This window comes from Acinonyx jubatus, chromosome D1 (genome assembly GCF_027475565.1).
Source record: "Acinonyx jubatus isolate Ajub_Pintada_27869175 chromosome D1, VMU_Ajub_asm_v1.0, whole genome shotgun sequence".
NCBI classification, from domain to species: domain Eukaryota; kingdom Metazoa; phylum Chordata; class Mammalia; order Carnivora; family Felidae; genus Acinonyx; species Acinonyx jubatus.
This window is the reverse complement of record NC_069390.1, coordinates 26,314,943-26,337,042: the sequence shown is the minus strand read 5'-3', so window position 1 is coordinate 26,337,042 and position 22,100 is coordinate 26,314,943. Positions and strand designations below refer to the sequence as shown.

Sequence of the window (22,100 nt, the reverse complement as noted above, 5' to 3'; positions counted from 1 at the left end):
CCACCCTCAACCCGGAGCCTGACACAAGCTGGGATCGTGACTAGAGCTGAAATCAAGAGTCGGACGCTCAACCTACTCAGCCACATGGGCACCCCAACCTATCAGTAGCTTTTTATTTTTATTTTTTAAAATTAAAATCCAAGTTAGTTAACATATAGTGTAATAATGATTTCAGGAATAGAATTTAGTGATTCATCACTTACATAGAACACCCAGTGCTCATCCCCACAAGGGCCTCCTTAATGCCCGTCACCCATTTACCCCGTCCCCCCAGCCAACACCCCTCCAGCAACCCTCAAGTTGTGCTCTGTATTTAAGAGTCTCTTATGGTTTGTCTCCCTCTCTGTTTTGATCTTCTTTTTGCTTCCCTTCCCCTATGTTCATCTGTTTTGTTTCTTAAATTCCAATCATGAGTGAAATCGTATGATATTTGTCTTTCTTTGACTTATTTCGCTTAGCATAACACACTCTAGTTCCATCCACATAGTTGCAAATGGCAAGATTTCATTGTTTTTGATCGCCGAGTAATATTCCATTGTATATCTATACCGCATCTTCTTTATCCATTCATCAGTTGATGTGCATTTGGGCTCTTTCCATAATTTGGCTATCGCTGATAGTATCATTAGCTTTTAAATTAAAAAAAAAAAAACGAGCTGATGTAGATAATGGGCATAGCACAGGGTCTGAGCTCAATCACTGATGTCACGTCCTCAGGAATCTAGATTTCTAGATGTTGCTGCTGCCTGCTGAGGGATGGTCTAGTCACTAGCTGCTGAGCACATAGCAAAAGCTGCAGGTGAGAAGCAGGAGATCTGTTACCCATTTTCTCTGTGACCTTGGCCAAGTCACTACATCTGAAGACCGAAGGCCTGAAAATGAAAGAAAATGGACTCTAAGATCCTAATCAGCACTTTATTATTTCCAGGAGGGCTCGTATGGGTCACTGGAAGGAAGGTAAAAGCTCCAAATTACTGGTGTGCTCTTCAGGACTTCCTTTTCTCTCCTGGAATCTTCCAACCACCGCACCCCCAGCCCAAGTTGTCCCGGATGCTCCTGGTGGAGGGAGAGCACTTGCTCATGGCAGGGTTCCACCTGCTGAACAATGGTGTATGAGCCACTCTGGAGGTCACCTGTCCCGGCTTTCTCTCTTTACAGATGAGGAAACCGAGGTCCAAAGATGTGAAGGGCTCCACCCACCATCACACAGCCGTGGGTCCCGGAGCTGGGACTGGAACCTGCTTTCTCAGACTCTGTCTGCCACACCCACTGCTTCTTCTCTTCTACCCAGTAAGCAGTCAAGCGCAAGGTAGGAGTGACGCTGGGACTCCTAACATGAGGAGCGTCGCCTGGAACCGACTGACCTGAGCAAACGTAGTTGCTCCTTTGAGGCCAAAACACAAAACGTTGGGAGACCTGTCTTGCTTCCTGTTCCAGCCCAAGCTGGCTGTGTGTTTTGAGTAAACTACCTAAATGCTCTGTGCCTTTTCTCCACCTCAGCCCCAGGTACCCCGAAAGCTGGACTCCGGCCCTAATCCCTTACCGTAAATCATTACACGAAAAGCCCCAAGGGAAGAAAGCCTTGTTTTCAATGCGAAGCCGCTCAGAGGGATTGTTCAGCCCCCGACTTCTACTGAGGGACTCTGTTTGAAGCTTTCTGCCCAGTTCCCAGTTTTGTGCTCGGCTTTGGAGTTTTCTCTTGCAGGGAGTGAACAAAGCCCATTTAGAAACCCAAACCTACCCACCAGCCATTCCCTGGGGTCTAGGCCCAGCTCCTGGATCTATCTGGGCGGCCGAGAGAGGAAAGTGCCTGCCGCCAGATTCAATGGGCCCATTATGCTCGGCTAATTCCACAGCAGAACACTGTGTCTTTGAGGGCCTGGCAGTAACTCGTCCTACCTGTTCAGAGTCAGTACGTCCTGTTTGCTGGAGGGATGAGGGAAAGCAGCACACATCACATCTCAGCGTCGTAAATGCCATTTCGAGTTAATTATTACCACGTACAGTAGTACTGTAGTAAAACTCTGCGCACACCAAGTGTCCTTCCCAGGCAGGCTGGCGGGCAGTGCATAAGGGGGTCATTGTGTGCGCTGGGCGCGGGAGGGAGGGGCGCCTGGGGAAGCCAAGTGTGGTCTCATAGCTCACACCCTCGGGAGGGGGGAGGCTGGGACACTGGGCGCATGTTTTCTCATTTTATAAGGCTGTCTGTTGACCTTCACTGTTGACATGGGGGTACTGGTACTGAAGGTGAAATCCATGCCGTTGGACAAAATACCCTGTCGCTGTAACCTGACGTTACAGAACAGCGGCCGGATCCCACCCAGGAACCGTTCCCATCGCTGGCCGGAACCGGTTCTTTTGCAGCCAGAGCCATCCTCCTCCTGTTGAAGAGTCACGTGGGCCCGTTTTGCAGGCTGACAGTTGGAGGGGGGTGTTTCTAAACACCTGAAAGGGTCAAGTTGATGGCTATCAAGCCCCAACCAGTCTCTTCCGTCTGCCAGAGACGAAGCAAGAATGTTCCCCTCCTGAGGTCTCGGTTTACAGCCTTGTCACATTGATAATTAGGCAAGGCTTGCCACCTGCACTCCTATTTGGAGGTTCCTCCCAAGACAGTCCTGACATCGCCTCTAATCAGCCCAGCTGTGACTCCACCTGTTTCCACTGGCACCTTCAGACAGAGGGGATTGCTCTAGGGCTAGAAGGCTGTGTCCTTGGCCAACCTTGTGGGTCAGCAAAACCAGTTGGATAATTTGGCAACACCTAGAAGATCCTCCTCTCGGCAGGGGGGGGGGGGGGGATAAAATCCCCCAATGCCTGAAATCCCGTCTTTAGTGCACACTTTGTTGCAATTCTCATTTTCAGTCCAAATAACTCTGGGGTGGGGGTAGGAATGTACATTCTTATCAGACTGAGAAAGGTAGCATGAAAATCTTGGGTGTTAGAGGTGGGGGTGCTGCACCAAAAATGGGGGAAGGGAGTCCAAGAAGTGGGAGCGGGCTGGATGCTACCGAGGAGTTATGGCACCAAAAGGCACAATGAGAGTGTTTCCCGAGGGGCCAGGGTTACACCTTCTTGTTTCCTCTTCCCCCTTAAAACACATATTAAACAAAACAAAACAAAACCATAGATTTCCGTGCATATGAATTCATAACGACTGCAGTGGACGCTGTTGTGTGCCCATCCAGCAAAAACGACATTCCCCTTTCCTTTGGGGACCCTTCCTTCCATCTTTCAAGTTCACGTGGCTCAGGGGAAGCTGACATCACCCCCATGCTGTAAGCATCATTCAGGCCCGGTCGGCCACATCACTGCACCCTGAGGTCCCACCGGCTACAGTCACTGTTACACGGACAGGCAAGCGTGTGGCCTGTGCTAAGCCAACACACCTCCAGTGTGGGGCTTTTCCTGAACCTGTTGGAGAAGGGGAGCGGTGTTTCTGCTGTTGGCGCTGAGCGGACAGAATGGAAGCCTAGACCAGCTCGCGGTCTTACGATGGCACACGAGCACCTGCCCGCGAGTGAAAGCAATTCGGAGGAGCACAGAACTAAAACTCTCAGACAGCCCCCCTGCTTTTGCTGGCTCTGACTCCACCTGCAGCCGTGCAGCCGCACAACCCCAGACTCTCTAGTTGCGTGAGCCAAGAAATGTCTGCCTCTCTCCGAAGCCAGCTTGAGTTTCTGACGCAACAGAGCAAGTTCTAAGTATAACGCAGATTTCATCGTATCGTCTCCAGGGCTGCCAGCCCCCGGCTGTTGGCAACATTCTTCTCTGATTCCGCCACATTCTAGTGAGCTTGGCTCTCACCTGGGCCGTGGTGTACCCATCAGTTAATTGTGGGGAATCATGGGACAGAGAGAAAGGAGGGAAAGAGAATTACTGATATGGAAGAACTTGGCTTTCCTTGGAAGAAACACGCTGTAGAAATCCTAAGCGTGACGTTGACAAAGCTGGACTTCACATTTTGTCCTTGAGCGGACCCTGGAGCTTTGCTACTCAAAGCGAGGTCCCTGGACCAGCAGTGCACGTCGCCTGGCCCCCGAGCGAGTGAAGAACCTCAGCCGTATCCCAGACCTACAAATCAGAACACGCGTTTGCACAAAGCCCTCAAGTGACTGGTGAACACGCGAAAGGCTGGCAAGACTGCTCGAGAGACTCCACAAGTGCAGGACCCTGGGAACGCTTGTGTCCATTCTATATGCCGGGATCCCAGGCTGAGTCTCAGCTCCCCTGCTTTCAGAAAGTTTGAAAAACACATATCACTTCAATCTCCACGTTTCACGGAAGGGGGATAAACTAAGGCTGAGGGACAAAATGACTTGTCCAGGATCAGAATCAGCTGCTCTGTCAGGATGAAAAGCAAGGGTTCTGAAAACCTTTATGACCTTGGTTTAGGCAAAGATTTCTTAGATATGACACCAAAGGCATGATCCATCAAAAAAAAAAAAAAATTGGACTAGCTCAAAATTAAAAACTTCTACCCTTCAAAAGATACTGTTAAGAAAATAGAAAGACAAGCCATAGTCTGTTAGACAATATTTGCAAAACACATTATTTGATAAAGGAGTTTTACCCTTTCAAACTCACTGATAAGAAACAACCCAATTGAAAATGACAAAAATAGGGACACCTGGATGGCTCAGTCGGGTGAGTGTCCGACTTCGTCTCAGGTCATGATCTCACAGTTTGTGAGTTCGAGGCCCGTGTCCAGCTCTGTGCTGACACCTTAGAGCCTAGAGACCGCTTCAGATTCTGTGTCTCCCTCTCTCACTCCCCCTCCCCGGCTCGTACTCTGTCTCTCTCTCCCTCAAAAATAAATAAACACTAAAAAAATATTTTAAAAAAATTTAAACATACATTGATCATCTGACCAAGAAATTCCACACCTAGGCATTCATCCAGGAGAAATGAAAACTCAATGTTCACATGCAAAAATAAAAGTGCAAATGTGAACATTTATGGAGGCTTTAGTTGCAATAACTGAAACGTGGAAATAACCTAAATATCTTTCCACTGGTGCATGGATAAATAAACTGTGGTACGTCCACAAAATGGAATATTCCTCAGCAATGAAAAGGAATGAAAAAAGAAGATAGAACATGGGTGAGTCCCAACAGCATTGTGCCGAATGAAGAAATCTAGACTCAAAAGGCTATGTACTACATGATTCCCCGTCTTGCGGGTCTGGAGGCCTGAAGTCTGCCATCAGAGTATTGTCAGAGTTGTTCCTTCTGTGGGCTGGGAGAGAAAGACCTGTTCCAGGCCTCTCCCTCTTTGGCTTGTGGATGGCTATCTCCATTGTTTACATGGCATTCTCGGGGGGTGGGGGAGTGGGAAGGGGGTTGTCTCTAAATTTCTCCTTTTTGTAAGGACACCAGTCATATTGGATTAGGGCCCATTCTAATGACCTCTTTTGAACTTGATGACCTCTGTAAAGACCCAGTTTCCAAATAAGGTCACAGTCTGACGTGCTGGGGGTTGGGAGAACACCATATGAATGTTACAGGGACACAATTCAACCCATGACAGGGGCCCCAGGGAACTCCTGGGGGGCTATGGAACTGTTACGTGTTTTAATTGGGGAGGTGGTCCCCTGTCCTCATGCGTCAGTCAAAGCTCATAAAACTGCACTCTAAAAAGGGTACATTTTGTTGCATGTAACATAACTTCATTTTTAAATGAGAAACAATAAAACAGACCTCCCCTATTTTTCTTCAAGAGATTATTGCCCTTCCCAACCTACCCCACTATCCTGACTATATCATGTGTTCCAGGCATCTGTAGGGTAAAGGATTATTTTTGCAGAACGCCGGCCGGGTTACGGTTTTACAGAAAAGGCTGTTTGTCTGCTGCTTGTATTTATCTATATGCAACGTTCCAGCACAGCGTAAAGATTCCATCACATTGAATGGCCCATTTAGTGAATTGCCTTTCTGGAGTCAGATGAAGTCATGCCCAGTGAGGGTTGGCTGGGAGAATCTGGTTTGGGACCTGCCAAGGTTAGCTGGAGCCAGGCTCCACGACCTGCGGGTAGCAGCCGCACACTTTGCCCACAAACCTCTGGAGCCTGGGGCCCCACCTGAGGCCACTCAGAGGACACCTGCAGGAGAGGGCGACAGGAGGTCGGACAGCCTGTCAGCTACACTTGGAGACACGGGAAAAAACTGGGCAGGTGGCCTCATCTTCCCAGGCCGGCCCTGGGTGAGTTGTCTTGCGCCATACGATTCATTGCGGGGGGGGGGGGGGGGGGGGGGCGGGGGGAGGGAGGGGGAGGGGGCAGGGATGTGTAGGTGAGAGACACATAGACCTGGCTTCGCGGAGGAGGACACATGTTCAAAGGGGTGAGAGCTAACAAACCTCAGAGCCCTTCTTCCCACTCACATCTCCCGGCGACTTCTCCTGTCCCTGTGCATTATCTATCTTATTCTGCCACCATCAGACTTATATAGCCTGTGTGTGTGTGTGTGTGTGTGTGTAAATCCTAAGTCACGGGGTACAGGGATGCCTGGAGAAGAGAAGCGATATTTCTGGAAGGATCCAGAGTGTGGTACAACCGATGCCGATTCCCCGGCCCCCAGCTTTCAGGAAAGGTGTTCTCTTTGTAGACAGCTCCTTCTGAACACACCGACTTTGTCAGTCTGCGCAGGGGCGGTGTGACTGGGCCCCGGGGAACTGAGGCCAACGGGGGCCCACAGGGAGCCAACTGGAAAGAAAGTTGCTCAGAGCCAGTCTTCTCGAGGCGCTCAACCAGCACACCCCCCAGACGTGGCTGAGCGGGGTAAGGGAACATGGAGCTTCATGACAGCGCTCAGGGTGGGACCACTGTGGGCACGCTGGCAGGCTGCCGGGCCAGGCCTCCGAGGACTTTGACAACATGGCTTGTTCTTTCCGGTTATCCGTCAGAAATGAGCTCACTGTTTTGGTAACCTTCTCAGCCTTCACATTTTTGTGGATGCTCTGTCTAGCTTCTATTCGGTCTGGCCCTGCTCTTTTGTCCCTTCATGTTTTGCTCCCGGGTGCTTTACATTTTTAATCTCCTAAACTTTATGTCCTCCGAATTTTATTTCCTAGACGGAAACCAAAAACCCTTCCATTTCCCTGGGCTTGCTTTTCTCGTCTATAAAACGGTGGTAGAAGAAGGGTGTTTCTTTCAGTTCTGTGTCTACAGAGCAAGAGATTTGGACTCAGAGGGTCTGGGTTTTCGAGTTGTTTCCCCCCACACCTTTAGAGACTACTGAGGACTATTGCCACACTCTCTTCCTGAGTCTTCACGATAATGCTTTGGGGTACAATCATTACCCCCACGTTACACACAAGGGAGCTGGGACACAGAATTTAACAGACTGCCCCTTTACACATAGCCTTTTGGAAGTGGCAGGCAGGATTCGAACACCAGGTTCATACCCCCTTTCTCCCCCTCAGCTTTATTGAGGTATAATTGACGTATAACATTGTATAAGTCGAAGGTGTCCAGTGTGATGGGTTGATATGTCTTGTGAAATGATCATCACAATAAGGTTATCAAGCACCCATCACCCACATAGTTATATTTGTGTGCGGGGGGGATGAAATTTTTTTTTGAAATCTACTCACTTAGCAGCTTTAAAATGTCCAGTGCAGTATTGTTGACTATAGTCTCCACTCCATACGTGGAAGAGATATCCTCACCCCCCCATGTTCATCGCAGTATTATTCGCAACAGCCTAAGTGTCCATTGGCGAAGGGGAATGGGTAAAGGAAATGCGATATAATGGAGTATTGGAACATAATGGAATATGACTCAACCATACAAAAGAAGGAAAGCCTGTCACTTGGGACAACATGATTGCAACTTGAGGGCATTATGCTAAGTGAAATAAGTCAGACAGCGAAAGACAGTATTACACTGCATGATCTCGCAGGTGGGGTCTAAAAAAACTGAACTCATAGAAACAGAACAGATGGATGGTTGTCAGACGCGGGGGTGAGGGTGGGGGAATGGTGGTCAAAGGTCAAAGGTAAAATTCCAGGGTTCATACCCTTAACCACTCCGCTCCACGATTTCAAGGCCAGTTATCCATCTTTTTTTGCTGTGTGATCACTGATGCATCGTTTGGACTCTCTGAGCCTCACTTTTCTCATTCGGCAAATGGAGACATTGGGATTTACGTGATTCCTATCAGAAAAGTGAGCCGCTATGTGTGAAAGCCCTTTAGTGGTTAAAGCACCTACCGTGTTCACCTTCCACGAGAGCTCTCTTTCGTGTTCACCTGTTGTCTTCTCTTGTCTCCACGTTGGCGGCCATCTGGGTGACGATCATGCTACCTTTCCCTGAGCGTTGTAGATGACAAGAGCTAAACATTTGGAGTGCTAATTACACACCGGCACTCGGCATGCTTTGCTTTCTCTGCCTTCTATTTAACCTCTCAACAAACCTGGGAGGCAGGTGCCACAATTCTCTTCATTCCACAGATGAAGCTCAGGCACAGAGGGGTTGAGTAACTTGCCTAAAGTCACACAGCGAGTGACTGGTGGAGCCAGCATTCCAAATGACCCATTCTATTACCCAACTATACCGTAGCACCAAGACAGGCACTCGGGTGAGGGCAGGAGGGAGATTGTGCGGCTGGAATCGAAGCTCTGCCCACAAGCAAAGGCAAGCCTTTAAGTCAGGGAAACGTTCTCACTTATTCTAATTTTTAATAATCGACCCTGTCACCTTCTTTTGTTCATCCGTGCTGTTGGTCAATAAATGGACTTCCCTAAATGTCCAGATACAAGACATGTGACTCTTACGTGAAATTCTGGATGTGCACATCCAGGTATGTAAAAATAGAGAAAAGAAAACAAGGTAGGTGATTGCTCACAGCCTTTGGTCTATTTCTGAGTCAAAAACAAGATTGAAAATACTGCTGCTACTGTATTTAGATGTCAGCTGTTCACTTTCAAATCCCTGCTTAGCACTTTGCATTGCCCTGGATGTTGTTCTGGGTGGCTGAGTTTTTCGTAGCCTTTCTTTCCATTCACCGCCGAGGATCTGAGTTACCTACGTTCTGGGAAGGGAGAAGGCAGAGCCAGGGGTATGGGCTAAGATGAGCCGAGTGGGGGCCTCCACTGGGCTTCCGGACCCGTGATGCCAGGGAGGACAGGGTGTGGGGAGGGAGGTCACAGAGCTGAGCAGAAGGAGTGAAGGCCTATTTCAGACAGCACCCCCACCCCACCCGCCAAGACGTACGATGGGTAAGTCCAGCATCGATGCCTGGCCAGTCTGCCCTTGGAGATGCCTCTCTACCCCCATCACCTTCTGACCTCCCAACGCTCCTTCCCTGACTGTCCCCAGGAGGCCTTCCTCCCTGTCAACTAACTTCTGCCAAGATGTTTGTCTGTGGATTGGCTTACGTGGACTAGCTACCTGAGCTTATTTGAATTTTAATAGAAGAGTTTCGGAGATCCAGGAGAATTAATCATCGAATGACAGTCACGCAGAGGGGAAGGGCGAGCCATCACCTAAGCCGGATGATACAGGTTCACAAGGCTGGGGCAGACAGGTAAATGCCGATGTACGAAGCAGACACGTGACACCTGTGGCCGCATGGGCAGCCAGGCTGTATCTAAAGACATTCAAATTTTGAAAACTTTGAAGTTTTGAAAGCTGTGGAAACACTCTTCAGGCAAAAAAGCAGAAACACAAGCAAAGTGAAATAAGCAAATATGAACAGCTACGTCTGAAATGCACTGTGGTATCCTGGCTTGGATCCTGGAACACAAAAAGGACATTTGTGGGAAAACCAGTGAAATGCAAATAAAGTCTGAAGTTTAGCTTGTAGTAATGCACAATGCTAATTTCGTAGTTTCGGCAAATGTACAGTGATTGCCTAAGATGTTAATATTAGAGGGGGTTGGGCCAAGGGGATATGGGAACGCTCTTTCCTGTCTTTGCAACCTTTTTTGTAAATTAAAATTATTTTCCAAAATGATGTTTGTATTTTAAAAAACAGCCACATCATAGGTGAGATCTATGATTACAGTAGCTATCACTTATTCAGATATGAGGCTTACTGTGTCTGAGAGCTTTGTGTATACTAATCCATTGAATCCTTGTGACCATTCTATCAGAATGTTCCTTGTGACAATAAAATTGTTGCCTTCCTGAAGTGCCTGGGTTGCTCAGTTGGTGAAGCATCTGACTCTTGATTTTGGCCCAGGTCATGATCTCACAGTTCATGAGATCGAGCCCCAAGTCAGAGGCTCTGTGCATGGAGCCTGCTTGAGATTCTCTCTCTCTCTCTCTCTCTCTCTCTCTCTCTTACTCTGTCCCTTCCCTGCTTTCTCATGCTCTCTCAAAATAAATACATAAGCAAACATTTTTTAAAGAAAAATTGTTGTCCTCCTTTTATCGATGAGGAAACTAAGGCCCAGGCTTCTAGAGCCAGGCTTCTAATCTATTGCAGAGTATTTTTTTCTAGCCAGCCCACCCGTGGGATGTAAAATACATCTGTTGAGATTAGAGGCCTACTAGTATCAATTTATAACTAGAGGGCAGGGCAGGATTGCACAAAGGTGAGCGAGACATCTCCTCCTGTGCAGAATTGAAGGAGCTCTACTACGTCAGACCCATTAGGATGGCTACTACTTAAAAAAGAAAAAAGAATAGGGCACTTGGGTGTCTCAGTCACTTAAGCGTCCAACTCTTTGATTTCAGCTCAGGTCATGATCTTGTGGTTTGTGGGATCGAGCCCCACATCAGGCTCTGTGCCGAAGGTTCAGAGCCTGCTTGGGGTTCTCTTTCTCCCTCTGTCTCTGCCCTCCCCGCTGACCGCAAAATAAATACATAAACTCAAAAAAAAAAAAGAAAGAAAAAATGAAAATAATGGTGTTGGCAAGGATGAGGAGAAATTGGAATCCTTGTACACCGTTGGTGGGAATATAAGATGATGTCGCTGCTGTGGAAAACAGTATGGCAGTTCCTCAAGAAATTAAAAATAGAATGCCCACATAATTCAGCAATTCCTCTTCTGGGTATATACAAAAGAATAGAAGGGAGGATCTCAAACAGATATTTGTACACCCATGTTTACAGTAGCACTGTTCTCAAACGCTAAAAGGTAAAAAGAAGCAAGCCCGGTACCCATGGATGGATAAATGGATAAGCAAATGTATGGACACACAATGGAGTATTATGCACCCTGGAAAAGGAAAGAGGTTCTCACAAGTGCTACAACATCGACGAACCTTGACGACATCACGTCAAGTGAAATACGCCTGTTTCAAACAGAAATACCCTATGATTCCACTGGGGTGAGGCATCTAGAGTTGTCAAACTTATGAAGACAGAACGGTGGCTGCAGGGGCTGGGGGAGGAGAGGGTGGGGAGGTTGTGTTTAATGGGTATATAGTGTTTCAGTTGGGGAAGATGAAGACTATCCTGGTGTCTGTGACAGGAGGAAAAATCGGCAGGACAGATCCTGGTGGACACACCCCCCTCGGGAGCTTATGGGAATCATAGGGGTGGATGGGGCGTGGAGTATACATCGAAAAATCTCCTAGATGATTCTGATATTCAGCATTCTCTGCCCCATCCTACCCCCCCACCCCCCCCCCCCGAAAAAAGGAAAAGAAAAATTTCAGCATGTATTGAAGACAACTGAGATCCAAAGTGGTTGACCTTGACTTGGCCGGAGGTCACAGCTAGTTGACAAAAGAATTCCCGGTAGAATGGCTGGTTACTCAATGGCCAGAGCAGGACGCATTTGGTTGCTGGCTGCCCCGGTGTCCTATTCCAAGGCAGTTCAGCCTCAGGGGCCCTGTGACTCAGCTTTGAGGTGCTCTTTAGGACATCGAGCCTGCACATCTGTGGCCAGATCTTTTGGACATTGTACCCACCTTCCGGCCCCAGGCTGATTTTAAAATGTGTTCCAGACCTAACCTCCCAGCACCCGGTTGCCCTTTGCCAACTCTCTTGGGAAGTCACAGATGGGGAGGCAGCAGGGGACAAGTCCCTACAGCAACACCTGGGGTTTAGGTACCGCCATTAGCAATGCAAATGCAGGGGAGTGTCAGTTGATTTATTAAATGGAGCCCTTGGCATGTCCTAGCGCTCCACTTGGATTCATCTGTCATCCCCTCGTCAGCCCTGGGAGCTGGGTGGATGGGCTGCATGTGCCAACCCAGCTCCATTAATATTGTCTCAGGGCTCCGGATTTATGGTGGCTTCTTAATTTTTGGATCCCAATGATTAGAGTCATGAGATCCTGTCACTAGACTTGTAGGCTCCCATCCTCCCTCTGCATGTTTTCTTTACCAGGGAGCAGACAATTCATTGCCTTCTTTCGCAGCCTGCAGGGTCTGGCCTGTGCTGCTCTCAGAGTGCATGCCGCCCCCCTCCCCCCACCCTTCCAGCTGCACTGCCCTCCCACCCTGGGGCCTTTGCAGATGTGGCTCATTCTTTCTGACATACCTTTCCCCTTGCTGCCCTTTTCCATTCCCCAAGCACCTGGCCTCTTCCGGTTGTTTAGTAGATCTCAACTGGGGGAGATTCCGCCCCGCGGGAGACATCTGGCAATGTCTGGAGACACTTGGGTTGTCACAGCGGGGCCGTTGAGGTGGTATTATTGGCATCTAGTGGGTAGAGGTCAGGGGTGCTGCTAAAGATTGTACAGTGCACAGGACAGCACCCCAAGACAAAGAATGAACTGGCCCCAAATGTCAGTAGTCCCAAGGTTGACAAGCACTGCCCCAGCTCACCAGACCCATCAGTCGTAGCCCAAGCCTCACCTCCTCCCCTGGGGGAGCCCTCTCTGAAGGAACTTTCCTGCCATCCTCACCCCCCGGCCAGTATCCCAGATGCACACCAGACTATGCCATTTGCAGCGTGTGCCCCTTCTTTTCTTTAGAGTACTGACCTCAGTTTGTCATTATGTTTCTGTGCTCCTGTTTGATTATGTTTATGCCCGTGCTCTAAGCTGCACAAGGTCAGGGACATTGTCTGTTCTCACTCACCTTAGTATCCCCCAAGCAGAGCAAGTTGATTGATGCATAGTAAATCCTATTGGATCTACTGATTAACCAATGGATATATCCTACATCTGTAGTCCCCATAGAGGGCTCAGCAGGGTCAAGGCAGCCCCTGGGACCTGCTGGACTGAAATAGTTCAGGGAGGGCTCAGCCGGTGTGTACCACTGGGAGCTGGGGTGGGGGGTGCAGGAAGATGAAGGGTTCTGATTAAGTCTTTCCCTCTCCTCTCCCTATTCCTCCCTCCCTCCCCCCTGTACCTCTCCTCCATCCTCCTCACCCTCTCCTTTTCCCCTCTTTACCCCTCTGTTCCCTCTCTCTTTCTCTCTCCTCTCTCCCTATTCCTCTCCCTTTTTCTCTCCCTCTTATCCTTCCCTTTTTCCTCCCCAATAAACAAATACCTATTGAGCACTTACTGAATACCAGAAATGATTAAGTATCAAGTACACAACAATGAATAAGACAGACAGAGAACTCGACTTCATTGGCTGTCAGTCTTTAGAGAAGACACTCATGAAACAAGTTACCGCCAGTGTGATGAATGTCACGAAGGGAAAGGAAATGAGGTTCTGAGGACCCAGGCCAGGGGGATCTTAAGCAGGACAGGGAACAAACAAAACTGATTTGCTTTGGATTCTTGATATGATTAAATTTTAGTTAACACAGTGGTGAAGAGTCTGGGTTTGGAGCCTGGCTATCTGGGCTCAGATACCAGTTCTACTGCTCACCATGTGAACTTGAGCAAGCTACAGTTAGTTTGCCTCATTCCTGTTTCTGCATCTATAAACCGAGAATAATATAACACTTACTTCACGGGATTGCTGTGAGGATTAAATGAACTAATGCATGTAAAGGGCTTAGGACAGTGTCTGAGACATAGTAAGCACTCAACAGATGTTCTCAGTATCACTAACCTGCATGGTTTTTTTTTTCCCCCAGGGAAATAGAGGACTTTGGTTTTTGAAACTTTGTGGAATCCCTTGTTTCGGTTAAGATTAGACTTGACGGTGAGTGACAAAAGACCCCAAGTAAGAAGTAGAAATTTATTTCCCTTTGGTGCTGTGCATTGCCAGCTAGTGTGGCAACTCCACAGTCCTCAAAGACCAAGAATTCTTCGAGGTTATTGCCCTGTTGTCTTCAACATGAAGATCCTGCCTTATGGCCCCAGTGTGGCTGCTCTAGCTCCAGCCATCACCAGTTGGAGGGATGGCATGCCCTCTACCTTATGGAGCACGTCATGGAAGTGGCATGCTTACTTCTTCATCCATTCCTTGGGCCAGAACTTAATCTCATGGTCAGACTTAGCTGCAAAGGAGGCTGGAAAATGTAGTCTTTACTCTGGGTAGCTGCATGTTCAGCTGAAATGTGGAGGGAAGTCTATTACTTAGGAAGAAGGCGAGAAGGAAAAAACCTTTCTAAGAGGACAATTAGCCGTTTACCAATTGTCCTGACTTTGCTCTTAACATTGGCAGGGCAGGAAGGCACAGCTCATTACCCAAAGTATTTCACTGATAGCTAATGGCTAACACAAAAGGACATTTAGAACTGTTGTCTCCTTTGGTCTGAGCTGACCACTGTGATCCCTCAGAGTCCACCTTTGGGTTGAAATCTGGAATGGATTCTGACTGAGCCACAAGTTGAAGGGCTTCTCTCCTGGTCCCTCAGGGAACCACTGTCTTCTGGGGAACCTCTTAGCATATACCTCCCTTGGGCCCTGAACCCCTTAAACCCTCCTACTCTCCCTCATTCTGCCTTGTCCCTTCCTTGGCTTTTAAGTTTTGTTGTTCAGCCACTCTTTTTCATTCGCTTCTCAGTGTTGTGGTCACCTTCCCTGGCCGGAGGTGGAAAAGCCATAGGATAGCCATGCTCCAGAGGGGAGGAAAGTGAGGTAAACCGGGCCCCAAGGGCCAGCCTCCGCCAGAATTTTTCAGACTTGAATGTGCCAGCAGCATGGAAGCTGCCTCCCTTAGCCACTCCTGTGGTCCCGCAAGGCCATCTCAGTGTCTTCTCCACCTTGAGGTCCTTTTGACAAATCTCCCTCTCACTAGCCTGTCCTGGTGTGTGCCTGCCCCAGAAGGATGGGGTGGTGGGTTCTCAGCTAAGTTCCAGGGCAGGATCTCCACTGCCCCCTTCAGGTACCATTAAAGATTGCAATTCAGTTGAACATACAGCACTGTGGAGACCCAAGTTGCTTATGGAACCCATCCCCCCAAGTAGACTTTGTTCCCTATCAAGGCTCAGACAGCTGCCTATCCCTGCCAACTTTTGTGTGACCTTTTACAATAATTTATTTATTTATTAAAAAAAATTTTTTTTAATGTTTTATTTATTTTTGAGACAGAGAGAGACAGAGCATGAGCAGGGGAGGGGCAGAGAGAGAGGGAGACACAGAATCTGAAACAGGCTCCAGGCTCTGAGCTGTCAGCACAGAGCCCGACGCGGGGCCCGAACTCACGGACCATGAGATCATGACCTGAGCTGAAGTTGGACCCTTAACCGACTGAGCCACCCAGGCGCCCCAATAATTTATTACTAAAAGGAACGAGTAGTACTGCATATTCACTATGTGCCAGGATCTCTGTCAAGAACTTAAATTAATTCATTAAATCCTTACAATAGCTCTTTGAGATAGGGGATTTGAACCCCATTTATAAATGAAGACACTAAAGCTCAGAGAGGTTGAGTAACTCCCGGAAGGTTACAGACCTTGAAAGTGGTGGAGCCAGGATTAGAATTCTGGATTCCCAGACTTTATTCTTGATGCTGTAAGAATTGCCTCTCACTTAAATGTATATGATTAGTCAAAGGTGTGCGGTAAGGGAAATGGAGAATTAACCAAATTAATGGAACAAATATTTACAGAGCCTCTACTAAGTGCCAGGCACTGGGGACACAAAGATGAATAAGACACCGACCTTTCAAGAAACATCCGGTTAGCCGGGGAGATAGTTACAGATGCAAATTATTTTGAGTTGGTTCATTAAGAATCAATATTGTGGCTGGGAATGCAAGCTGGTGCAGCCACTCTGGAAAACAGTATGGAGGTTCCTCAAAAAAACTAAAACTAGAACTACCCTACGACCCAGCAATTGCACTACTAGGCATTTATCCACGGAATACAGGTGTGCTGTTTCGAAGGGACACTTGCACCCCCATGTTTATAGCAGCACTATCAACAATAGCCAAAGTATGGAAAGAGCCCAAATGTCCATCGATGGATGAATGGATAAAGAAGATGTGGTATATATATACAATAGAGTATTACTCGACAATCAAGAAGAATGAAATCTTGCCATTTGCAACTACGTGGATGGAACTGGAGGGTATTATGCTAAGTGAAATTAGTCAGAGAAAGACAAGTATCATATGACTTCATTCATATGAGAACTTTACGATACAAAGCAGCTGAACATAAGGGAAGGGAAACAAAAATAATATAAAGACAGGGAGGGGGACAAAACGTAAGAGACTCATAAATATGGAGAACAAACTGAGGGTTACTGGAGGGGTTGTGGGACGGGGGATGGGCTAAATGGGGTAAGGGACACTAAAGAATCTACTCCTGAAATTATTGTTGCAATATATGCTAACTGATTTGGATGTAAATTTTAAAAAATTTAAAGTAAAATTTAAAAAAAAGAATAAATATTATGGCTGCCCAGCGTAGGATATTATGGATGCTCGGCAGCATAATCCATATCTGGCTGGGTATTTTGGAGAGGTGGGTAAGAAAGAATCACAGGAGGCTGGCTGGAAGGGACAGTCGCTGAACTTGATCTCAAAGGGTGAATTTAATGCAGATGGTAAGAGTGGAGAAGGCTTTCCGGACAGAGGGCACAGCATATGCAAAGGCCAGGAGGTAGGGCCAAAGTAACATTCCGAGCATATACTCTATAGGTGCTGGCTCCAGTGTAGCATTCTAATGCACACTCAGCAAACATTTTTCACCAAATTAATGCGTTCTCCTCCTATAGTGCCTGAAAAAAGAAACCTTTCTAGTCACTCAGCCAATTTGGTGATCACATTCTCCTTGCCTTTTTCACCTGCTCTGGTCTGGTTCCCACTTCTACATCCTCTGCCCCTTCCCTAGTTGTTTATGGAGAACGTTCCTTACTGTCTCAAAAGGAGACACTTCCATCATGTTCCTTGGACTCCATTGCTTGAGTTCAATGAAAGCCAAATGGGTGTCGTGCTGTGTGAGGTTCTGCTGAGCTGTTGGGTGAATGACAGCTGCCGTCTTGAGTGAGTGAGGTCTTCGCGGGGACTTTGATCTACTTAAGGAAGGCTGAGCCCATCTGCTTCCTCCATCCTTCCCACACACAGCTTCCAGGCAGCTCTGGTGTCAACTTGGCCCGTTAAGAGAGTTAAGAGACGTTTTCCTCCTGTTGGGCCAGATTTCAGTCGTCAGGACACACACCTGGGTGTGGGGGTGGCTGTGCGGGGCTTTGGTGGCTTTTCCATGCCTCCATCGTGGGTCCCAGCCTCCCAGCTCTGCTTTTCAACTTACTCCAGGCTCCTTCTTCCCTCCTCCTGTCTCCTCCAAGTGCCCACACACGTCGTAACCTATATTCAGAAAGCCACCTATCAGGAGGTTTCGGTCAGAGACAAGGATTTCTAAGGGTGGGGTTTTTAAATCAGGATTTCAGGTAATCTTTCCATCAGCATTTCCTGGAGTAGGAGCCCCCTCTGGCTCCCCTGACATCCCAGCAGCCTGTTAGGAAGATGCTCCTGTATAGCATTAGGAGTATGGCTCTGCACTCACACAAACCAGAGCTCAAATTTGAGCTCTTTCCTGGCTGGGTGTCTTTGAGCAGGTGACTAGCACTCTCTCAGCTTCCGTATTCCTGTCTGGAAGGCAGAGATGACCAAGGTACCACCTCAGAGAGTTCCTGGAGGTTGAGACGGGACCATGCACGTAAAGCGCTTGATATGGAAGCTCTTATTGCTGCACCCCTTGGCAGCTTGTAGGCTGATCTTGCTCCCAGTCGATTTGTCTGGCAAAGATTGAATGTCTCCTGTGCATCACATGCTGTGCTTGGCCCTGAGCACCCAGGAGTGAATCAAACAAGGTGACCCTCATCGTGACCATGCAATCACTATGTGTGAAGACGTCCAGAACATCTTTGCTCTGTGGCTAACCTGTTACATAAGGAGCCGCAGCCCTACTCTGTGCATAAGCACGTCAGAAAAAAAAACTAACCATTAGCCACTCTACCGTTTATGAGCCGGCTTCCTCCTGAGAATTTCTAAAGCATTTTCTTTAAGTGATTGCACAAAGCATCCCAAATAAAGTCAATTGCAAAGAACCACTGTTCTTTTTTTTTTAAATATGAAATTTATTGTCAAATTGGTTTCCATACAACACCCAGTGCTCATCCCAACAGGTGCCCTCCTCCATGCCCATCACCCAGCCCCCATCAACCCTCAGTATATTCTCAGTTTTTAAGAGTCTCTTGTGGTTTGGCTCTCTCCCTCTCTAACTTCTTTTTTTTCCCCCCCTTCCCCTCCCCCATGGTCTTCTGTTAAGTTTCTCAGGATCCACATAAGAGTGAACACATATGGTATCTGTCTTTCTCTGTGTGACTTATTTCACTTAGCATCACGCTCTCCGGTTCCATCCACGTTACAAGAACCATTAGTTCTTAGCATATAAATTCATTTATGCTCACTGCAGAGAGGTGGAAAGATACAGAAGACATTAAAGAAAAAAATGTGTAAATGATTTATACTAACAATTAATGGTTTGGGTCCCTGAGACTTTTAGAGGGTCCACAGAGTCTGAATTCTTTCTTTCTTTCTTTCTTTCTTTCTTTCTTTCTTTCTTTCTTTCTTTCTTTCTTTCCTTCTCTCTCTCTCTCTCTCTTTCTTTCTTCTTTCTTTCTTTCTTTCTTTTTAAATGTAATTTTAAATGTAAATGTCTGAATTCTTTTATGTATTTATGTATTTATTTATTATTTATTTTTAAATGTAATTTTAAGTGTAAATGTCTGAATTCTATTATTTATTTATTTATTTATTCATTCGTTCATTCATTCATTTTTAAATGTAATTTAGGGGGCGCCTGGGTGGCTCAGTCGGTTAAATGTCCAACTTTGGCTCAGGTCATGATCTCGCGGTCCGTGAGTTCGAGCCCCGCGTCGCGCTCTGTGCTGACAGCTTGGAGCCTGGAGCCTGCTTCAGGTTCTGTGTCTCCCTGTCTCTCTCTGCCCCTCCCCTACTCATGCTCTCTCTCTCTCTCTCTCTCTCTCTCTCTCTCAAGAATAAACATTAAAAGAATGTTAATGTAATTTAATTTTTTTAATGTTTATTTATTTTTGAGAGACAGAGGGGGAGGGGCAGAGGGAGACGGCAGATCTGAAGCAGGCTCCTCGCGGACAGCGGAGAGCCCCACGTGGGGCTCGAACTCACAACTGTGACATCGTGACCTGAGCCAAAGATGGACGATCAACCAACTGAGCCACCCGGGTGCCCCGAATTCCTTTAATAATAATTCCAAACCATTACTTGTTTGGTTCACTCTCATTCTCTCATGAGTGTACAGTGGAGTTTTCCAGAAGGTGCATGACATGTGATGCCATCATTGCTCTAACGGCTCATGTGCTTCTACCCCCTCATACCCCAAAGACAGCCAGTAGCCTGTGACTGACACACAGATTAAAAAACAAGGCTGACGTCCTTGCCTCAAGGTAGACCCAACTATGTGCTTTAATTTGCGCTCTAGAGTTTTCTGCGGTACCAGACCGACGCTAGCCTTCAGCTGCGACCACATCCATACATGGCTTTTCCTCTTGCCCTGCTCTGCCTCCCTCGGTTCTTTTGTCTTGAGAGCAATTTTTCAATAAATTACTTTCATGGGAATCCCCACCTTAGGCTGTGCTTTCAGGGAGGTCTACATAAGACAGCTGGCATCAACAGTGGTCACGGGAAATAGACTCTAAAGGTGGGGTCCTAGAAGTGAATCATTCACCGACTGGATGACCCCAGAGACCTCCCGGGCAGTGGGCGGGCTAAGGATGGTCTCTCCCATGCTATAGCATACAACGGCTAAGAATTCCACTTGCAGTGAACTGGGGGCAGCCTTTAGGGCAATGCCTCTGGCATTTGAAAGGTAGGGAGCAAAGAGTAAATCCGAGATCGTAGAATTCCCTCACCCTCACCCTCTCTGCCTCTCCCGTGCTTGCTCATGTGCATGTGCTCTCTCTCTCAAAATAAACAAACCTTTAAATAAAGAAATAAATAGGGGCGCCTGGGTGGTTCTGTCGGTTAAACGTCCGACTTCGGCTCAGGTCATGATCTCCCGGTTTGTGAGTTCAGGCCCCGCGTCAGGCTCTGTGCCGACAGCTCAGAGCCTGGAGCCTGCTTCAGATTCTGTGTCTCCCCCTCTCTCTGCCCCTTCCATGCTCATGCTCTGTCTCTGTCTCTCAATGATAAATAAACGTTAAAAAAAAAAAAAAGAAAAAAGAAAGAAAGAAAGAAAGAAAGAAAACAGAGAGCCTCTTTGGTGGCACTTAGAGATTCGTCTTCTGCAGCCAGAGGGCAGGCAGAGCTGAAGAGGAAACACAGAACCTAACGGAAAGGATAGCAGAACTTCGAAGCGGGCTGAATTCAGAGTTTAGGCAGATATCCTGTGCCAAAGATAGGACTCTGATAGGAAAAGAATAGGATCCTAAGACTTGGAATACAGGTATCTGGGGACATTCACTTGACAACCTTGAACCCCCTTGGCATGCCTAAATGGCTCCACTCCCGCTTGTCAGCAGATAGATTCCCTCTTCCTTTTTTTGAAGGGTAAGGGGAGCCTCGAGTAAGGCTACTGCTTTGTAAGATAATACTGGCCCTTCTTTTTATTCTTTTTTTTTTTTTAATTTATTTGAGAGAGAGAGAGAGCATGGTCAGGGGAGGGGCACAAGGAGGGAGACAGACAGACAGAGAGACGGAGAAAGAGAATCCCAAGCAGGCTCCATGCTCAGCACTGACGCGGGGCTCCATCCCACGACCAGAGGGTCACGACCTGAGCGGAAATCAAGAGTTGGACACTCAACCAGCTGAGTCACCCCGGTGCCCCAATACTGGCCCTTCTTAAGATCATCTGCCACCTTCCCCCTCCTGGCCACCAGACCTATAATCAAGGTCAAATCTCAGTGTGACCCCACTGGAGAGGTGCCAAACCTGCAAAGAGTGTAGAGGAATTACATGCCAGAGAGGGTTCAAGAACTGATTACGGTGTGCCAGCAGGAACGGGGTGGGCATGCCTAGGAGTGGGTCACGAGGACGGTGGGAGGCAGTAGGATAAGGGAACGTTTGTCGATAACAGGGTGAAGGGCTTCAGGAGACACGGCTGGTGTACCGTTGAGGCGGTTGTTAGTACCTTGGAATGAGTGATAAGTTGCATTAAATGAGATGGAGAGGCCAGACTGCCTGGTGGACTGTGGGGAAGAGATTAAAAGTCCCTGAGAACTGAGCATGCTCGAATAGGTCAACTACATGAGACTGAAAATCCCTAAACTGACTTTGTTCCTCCATTTACCAATGTGAAAGGGAATGCTGGGGAAGGTACCAGTACTATTGAGGAGCTCTGTAGAGGCTGCTCCCTGTAGTCTGGGGATGATAATAGAAGAAAGCTGTTCCAGAACCAGGCTCCCTAGCATCAACCATAATAATGGAGTCCCAGAAAAGCAGAGGCCGGATGGTAACACTGAATTATCAGAAGCAAGGGTGAACGTAATTCCTGTAATGGGCAGCAACATTGGAATGGCGCCCAGGGGGGGTCCACCTGAAGTTATCTGTGAAGGTGGGTGAAAGGTTATGTTGGCCCTAGAGCCAAGATAGGGTATAGCCAATGCCCTTCACTTAACCCGCGAAGTCAAAAGGGATCAAGAATGGTCAATGCTCCCAAAAGAAAATCAGGATTTCTTTCCCGGGCTCCAGACCTCAGTCAGTTCTCAGATCCAGAGTCCACTGACTGCAAGAGGGGTTGGGTTCTCGTGAGAGAAGGTATGGAAACATCGTAACAAGTGTGTACTGTAATGATTCAACCAGGTCCCTCTCCAAACAGACCTACAGGTCTTTACACAGGCAATTATACACTGCAGAAAGAGAAATAGCCAGTTCT

The 22,100-nt window shown here is 47.7% G+C and overlaps 1 long non-coding RNA gene across 1 annotated transcript; it reads right to left on the bottom strand.

Moving 5' to 3' along the window:
• Window positions 1-75: 75 nt before the first annotated feature.
• On the bottom strand, window positions 76-2,322 carry LOC113603408 (uncharacterized). The gene is made up of 2 exons (XR_003424988.2): window positions 1,900-2,322; window positions 76-872 (listed from the first exon to the last, which is right to left on the bottom strand). It is a non-coding gene; the product is annotated as an uncharacterized LOC113603408 (long non-coding RNA).
• Window positions 2,323-22,100: the final 19,778 nt, after the last annotated feature.